The sequence below is a fragment of the Gavialis gangeticus genome, unplaced genomic scaffold, assembly GCF_001723915.1.
Source record: "Gavialis gangeticus isolate Ggan-Ray unplaced genomic scaffold, GavGan_comp1, whole genome shotgun sequence".
NCBI classification, from domain to species: Eukaryota; Metazoa; Chordata; order Crocodylia; family Gavialidae; genus Gavialis; species Gavialis gangeticus.
Genome location: NW_017728992.1, coordinates 126,584,670 through 126,592,428, shown reverse-complemented (window position 1 = coordinate 126,592,428; position 7,759 = coordinate 126,584,670).

Below are 7,759 nucleotides of genomic sequence, written 5' to 3'. Positions count from 1 at the left end.
TATATATATATATATAATTTTTCCATTCTGCACTTCATAGCTAAGGAATAGTTTTGGAGGGAACAACTGTTTTGTTGAATTCTCTATGATGATTTCGTTTGACCCAGTTTATTGATTTCCAGGTAGGTATTAGTTAGCATGATAACTGATTGCTTCTATTTTGAAGTATTTTTAAGTCTTCTTCCTAAAGTCTGTTGATTTTCTATCTAAATTAAACAGTTTTATTAACCTCTCATTTGTCTGAGTTTTTATATTGCTATTCAACTGGTTTTAGCACAGTAATTTAAATGCAGGCTGCAATAAATGCAATATATATATTTATCGTGTAAATATAGGTATGCTATACATTATCTTATTTTTTTCATTAGCCACATTTAAAAATTGCATATCTCATAATTTTAAAACATAAATATTCCAAAAATGTTGATGGTCTAATGAGACCCACTCCATGATGTCATGGGATACAAAACAAGTACTTCAAATTAGACCCAAGTAAGTCATGACAAAATTAGTTATACCTCTTAAGAGGTGGGGCTGGGACATAATTGACGTTTAGAAGAGAGAAGAGGCATACAGAACAGTGCTCAGAGATACTGTTGTAGACTATGAATTATATGGCTTTCTGGACCCAAATTCAAACTTGATGTAACTCCATTATTTAAAAAAGGTCAAAGCCTTTTCATCATTTATGTTTAAATTATACTTATTATAATGTATAATATTGTTCCAACTCTAGAAGTGTCCATACTGAGATACTAGTTGGATATTTCAATTGGAAAACCAAGAATGGACAGGTTGCTTTAGCCAGTTTTACTGGCAGCCACATGATTGCTAGCTTATGAAAGAGCTCATAACCATTTTCAATATCCAATGAGGATTTCTTTTCAGTTTAGTTAGTATTACCTACCTTGAAAGCTCATCCTTAACGTTAGGGCAAAGATGGAGGCTGACAAGCATAAGCTTGACAAATCCCATGGCAAGAGAAGAATGACACTGGTCCCAATCATCTCATAGACATTTTCTTGTGACTGTATAGTACAGATATACATTACATCTTATCACAATGATCCCAGAAGAATTAATTAGTTTGATGCTTGTAACGTAATGCTGAAGCTAAATAATTTTTTCTTAAAAATTGTGTGCAAAAGCAGAAAGCAGCATGATTATTTACATTAAAAGCCATATATAGTGTTTGCTGTATTGTAATTAGAGTGCTATAAGTGTTTATTAAAGCATAAACAAGGACAGTAACACTAAGTAAAAGTATACAAATCATGGGTCCTAATAGACGTGGTAAATACATCTGAAATAATGAATACTTAGCAAATGTATACAGTACTTAATTGTCGAAGCCAGTCAGAACAATAGTTCTAATAGCAAGCTCTTTCCCCCTGGAAATTGGGGAAGCTGTTGATTCTGCAGTGTAATTCCCATCAATATATTTTTTTTTTCTCTGAACTACAATGTCATCATGGGGAGTTATTTGTTGGAGAAATTGCCATCCCTCTCCTTTAAAGGGAACTGCTTACTTCCTGGCTTTCCCATTTTCATCCCGTAGACGATATCATGTATGTGAGAGAGCTCAAAGTGACGTTTTTGGGGTAGATTTCAAAGTATTTTATTGAAAAAAATGCCCAATAAGCACTCATTTTAAAAAACAAATGCTCCCATACTAGGGACTTGCAGTATCCCTTCACAAACAGTTGGGCATACAGTAACACAAGTTCTATAATGCATATAGGTGTTGACTATACAGATGATTTGCAAGCTTCTACTTCTGATATTTGGTATTGGTAGTTTATTTCTTTGTTTGAGTGCTTTTTCACATGGTTTCATATGACAATGATGGGAAATGACTTGGAAAACATGAAATAGCATAAGTGTTTAATGTACTATAAACAGCTTGCACCACTTAAATGTCTAAGAGCTGGGAAGTGAAAAAGAACAGCAGGAATGGAAAAGAAAATCCTCCATTTTTAATGAGAGGGGTCATGGTCACAAAGCTGCAGCAACAATGAAAAAGTATGATATGTCCAAACAGGGGGATTCTTCCTGACTCTGAATTTTTATGCCTAGACATTTTAAACACCGGGATTTAGGGGACGGTATCAAAATTTCCACTAGATTCTCTAGTATCATGCAAATGTACTGCAATTTTTTTGATGCTGTTATTAAAGGGATGACTTGACTATACTTGAAATGATGACCGTCAATTAGCAGATGAACTGCCAACAAATGGTGGTACAATATGGGGATACTAGAATTTTTTGTTGTGCTGAAACAGTACCAATTGAGAATCAGTGTTTTAATACCACGTACCAGATTTGCCAGAGCCACGGCTCACTGAAATCATTATTTTTACTAAAATGTATCTTATTTTAAGGAGGGGAGGGTTCAAAATGCAAAGCTGTATTTACTGTTGGCTCCCTTAAAGAAACATATACAGCATAACATCACAGGAACATAGGAAAGTACAGCTGGAAGAGACCTCACAAAGTCATCTAGTCCAGTCCTGAGCTTAAGACAGGATCTTCCCCTACTGACATGTTACAGTGGAGTCACCATTATGTGAATACCAAATAAAGCATTCTTTTTCTCTGAAAAATATATTCAGAATATTTTTTCTTCAAAAGCTAGATGTTGTTTTTACAAAGCATCAAAAATAAACTAACTAAAATCATCTTTCAATAAACAACAGTTACTCTGGGTAAAGAAGGCCATAGGATTTATAGCCAGATCCTACAGTATGCTATTGTGCAATGTATGCCTGAGGTAACTCCACTGAAATCTGCAAAATTACTCTAGATTTGTATTGTATAACTAAGATTAGGATTTGGCCAATGAAGTCTAAAAAGTCTTATTAAGAAATAAAAGAACCTTCTCTTGCATCTATTTCTGTCATTATGAAATTACTGCTCTGCGATAATGGCACCAGGGTTGCTTTCAAGTCACCACCTTGCAGAAAGCACAGCATGAAGATCAAGAGCAGGCAATGAGAAGAGAATTTGCCTTCTGTTATTCCTGCTTTCTTCCTGTTTGTATCCTGTTCCACCAGCAGTATGTACTGCAGTCTATGGTGTTGTGGATGTAGAACAATAGAAATAACAGTGCAAATGCATGTTCTTATACCTGTTGTTTTACCTTCTGTTATCTATCTTTCATGACAGACATTTAATTTTTTTTATTCTACTTATCTCACACAAATCAGTGCCTTTGGCAGACAGGTATCTGAATTTAAAAAAACCCCAAAAAACAAAAACAAAGGTCATTGAATGTCCTCTTATACATTTATGTATTACATGTCCATGCAAAGAAAAAGCATATAGTTCCTTACTTCCCAAAACAGGAAATATCTAAATCTACAAAGGTAGTCTGATTATAGCCAGCCTTAATGGGAGCAAGAAAGAGGATGCCTGCAACAGCATATCTGACACAAGACACTACAGTAGCCTTATATTTGCTGAAATGTGTTTGGGTCTGTTCACAGTGAAAGTATTTGGGTAAACTGAAAATAAAAAAAATGGTTCAAAATCTGCTGTCAGGTCTAGTGAGATACATCAGAACACCTATTGTTGTGGTATCAAATCCTGACTTCTGTGAAGTTTGCAAATTTGCACTGGTGTAACTAAGCAGAATTCAGCCTGCAAGTGTTCAGAGAACTGCTAATAAACCAGACCATAGAAACTGAAAGGAATGATTTGTTAGTTTGAATTCTTACCTGTGACTGTGTCATACTTCATAGCTTGGAATCTGAGTTTTAATTTTTTCCTGTTTTTGAAGTCATTTCTGTGGGGCTACATGTTTGTCAGATCACAGTGCTGAACATATAATCTGACTGAATAATCAGCAAATATCTCTACGGAATTTAAACAATGGAAGGACTCATAGGAAACATGAAGCCAACTGCAATGAAGCTATCAAAGAGGTCCACAATAAAACTTAAAAGCCAACTAGGTTTTTAGCACAGAGTAAGAGAAGAGGACAATTATTCCAGTTTCACATAGAAATAAATTAAATATATATAACATACTTATTATTAAATATATAAGTCAAAATATATCTTATTACATAAAAACAAAGCTATCAGGACAATCTATATGTTCTTACAGGCTAATGACAATATCGAGAACAATGAGTATAAATAGCTCTGATCTCTAGGCTTGTGTCTTACATGCAACACATATCCAAAGTTTAAAACAAGAATATATATGTGTGTGTGTGTGTGTGTGTGTGTGTATGTGGGTGTGTGTGTATGTATATATGTATACATACACACACACACACACACACACACACACACACACACACACACACACACACACACACACACACACACACACACATAATGATTACGATAAAAGATTCTATTGCAAGGATTGTACTTCATGAACTTACCTTCATTAAAGGCATTTGACCTATAGCATTGTGTGACCTATAGCTGAAAAACACTAACAGAACTAAGTGTCTATGTCTTTCCTGTCTTTGCTAGTGCATTTCAGTTCTTGTTAGGTATGAACATTCATATTTAGGCATCTAAATAAGTGGCTTCACTTCCACAACTGCTGAGCAAATGTGACTTGTGTTATTGTGACACAACTGCTATTGACTCATACAGCAGTGGACATTTAGTCAGCTAAGGTACTGGTGAACTCTAGGTAACCCAAAATTAGGGAGCACCTGAGGTTTTAAGGATCCATATTTTTGGACTGAGGCACTGAAAGTGATAGTCAGATGATGGTAAGACACCTAAGTCTGTAGATCTTGCTGAAAGAGCTAGAGGCAGTGGTGTCCCATGGGTCTCCAGCACCCGGGGACCAATGCCTGCATTTACAGCGCCCCCTCCCCCCCCAGGACAATCTGAGCAGGGTGTGGGTCCCGAGGCAAATCAGCCTGTGCATCAGCTCCATGGCACTTCTGTGGAGGAATTAGCAGCACGGCATACCAGCCATGGTGGGGAGGGCAGTGGCTGGAATTTCTGTCTGAAAAACAAACCCACAACCCGCTGGGTGTGGGAGGTGCCCTGGCCTCTCTTCCCGGTGTGCCCGCCCCCCCCCCAGACCAGCACCCAGGGGCCATGGCCCCCTACCACCACCCGCCGTCAGTAGGCCACTGGCTGGAGGGCCTCGTTATGTGGTAATTTTGGGTAGCTCCTGTATCTCTTAACCCCTGAATGGTCTACATATCAATACCTGAAACTAGTTTTAAGTACTTGTTATGCAGCTCAAAATTACACCACTTCAGGGCAGGATTATCTCTGGTCTGTGTTACCCAGTTCATGATACCCTAAGGAGGAGCCATTCTAAGCTATACCTTAGTGTAACTATCCCACCTGCCCCCCTCCCCTGTTTGCCCAGACTGGGTACACTGCCTGCCCCCATTCTTCCCAGCACCCTGGATTCCCCAGTCACTGTCACTGCCCCTCAGCCCTGTTTATTTGTGGCTGCCTGCATTGTCTGTCCAAGGGGAGAAGGCAGGTAAGGATTACTTACTGCCTGGCCACAGTCGCTGCTGCTACTGTCTGGGCCAGAAGACCAACAGCCTGGCAGCAGTGGTGGCCAGACAGGCAGATTAACACTTCCCTGCCTGCTCCTCTGGGACAGGCAGTGTAGGCAGCCACAAGTAATTCCCCAGGGGCAAAGAGAGACAGGAGATGGTGTGGGGGAGCTCCAAAGGGCAAGGGGGGGAGCCCAGGAATGGGGGGAAACTGGGGGAACTGCAGGGTGCAGGAGGAAAGACCAGAATGGGGGAGGTGATTCTTACTTTTCAGTCCTGCAGGGCCGTGTTGGCCCGAAGTGTAACTGTTACAAACCAGAGGTATCACTAACATGCATCAACATTTGTGCAGCTTACAGTGAAAGTTGTAACAAGACCTTGGGTTTCAAAAGTCTCAACCTTTCCACCTCTCATAGATTAAATGATGATCAATATCTCTTAATGACAGGTTCAAAAGTTGGGTATCAAAACCTTGAAGGAATGAAAATTAGGACTCAATTCTGAAAATGTTTTAGCCTCCTTGTAACTCAGTGCCTCCTCTTTTAAAAAAAGGGTAATTAATAATAATATTTCCCCTCTTGGGAAGGGTGAGACCAGGACAACTTTGTTAATGTTCATGAGGAACATGGCTCAGTTACTATAGCGATGAACACAACAGAAAAGTCTATCAATAAAATAAAATAAATTCAGATAGCCTCAGGGAGCTCAGGAACAGTAGATAAGGCCAATTATTTACTGACACATGTCTAGATATAGACTTCATGGCTTAGCTTTACATACCAGCAGCTTGTCAGTGTGTTAGGCACTGCATATGCCTTCTATGTCAAGGCCACAAATCTGCCTGAGGCTAGCAGTCCAGTAGGCTATTGCAGTTAAGGCATGCTAACTTCAGTAACCAACAGTGGGGCTGTGTGTTTAGCATTAAAACCAGGCACCTTTGATTCTCTAGTTTAAATGACTAGGTTGGGTTGACTGGGGCAATCTTTGTCACAAACCAAGAGTTAGACTTGGCTTCTGCTTCTGAAAAAAATTCAAGACCCTTTGACTACTCTGCCACTATTTTCTACAGGCTTTTCACCCATAAACAGGGACCTACCTAAATCTCAGCACAGGTTTGCAGCACTGCTGTATCTTTAATCTCACTCATTTCATCATGACCCCCTGCCACCTGCTGCTGAGTGACTGAGATGCAATTAATGCCATGGTTTTTGCATCTCCACTACCCAGTGGTGGTGGTGGTGGTGGGGAGGTATGGTGCAAAAAGTGAGATTAAAGGTGCCACTGTGCCACAAAGAAGTCTTCCTTCATACAGGTCGCACCAAGGAGTCAACAAATGACCAGGTCATCCATGGTCTGCACTTTACTGCACTCATGGTATATTTGATCAGAGTAGCCCCATTTAATCATCTTTCTTTTGATTCATAGATTCATAGATGCTAGGGTCAGAAGGGACCTCAATAGTTCATCGAGTACGACTCCCTGTCTAGGCACGAAAGAGTGCTAGGGTCAGATGACCCCAGCCAGATGCCTATCCAGCCTTGTCTTAAAGACCCCCAAGGTAGGGGAGAGCACCCTTGGAAGCTCATTCCAAATTTTGGCCAACCTTACCATGATGAAGTTTTTCCTGATATCTAGCCCAAATCTGCTGTCAGTTTGTGACCATTGTTTCTTGCTACCCCAAGAGGCACCCTGGTGAATAAAGCATCTCCAATCCCTTGCTGTGTCTCCCTAATTAATTTGTCACTCTCTGGGTGTGGCAGCTAAGCCAATTTGCCAGCCACCAGACCATGTAAATACCTATGTCACAGCCTCTTAATGTATTTATGAGAACGGGATGAGATACTGCATCAAAGGCCTTGCTAAAATCCAAGAAAATGACATCCACCTCTACTCCTGCATCTAAGAGTTTTGTGTCCCTGTCATAAAACAAAACCAGATTGGTCATAGAATCATAGATTCAATGAGTCGGAAGGGACCTAGACAGATCATCCAGTCCGACCCCCATGCCATGGGCAGGTAGGAGCACTGGGGGTGGCAGGGGTCATAAGACCCCAGCCATGTGCCTATCCAGTCTCCTCTTGAAGATTTCCAGGGAAGGTGAGAGCACCACCTCTCTGGGAAGCCTATTCCAGGCTCTGGCCACCCATACAGTGAAGTAGTTCTTCCTGATATCTAACCTAAACCTATCCTCCCTCAGCTTGTGGCCATTGTTCCTAGTGACTCCAAGGGGGGCCCTGGTGAACAGGCTTTCCCCAAGTCCCTGCTG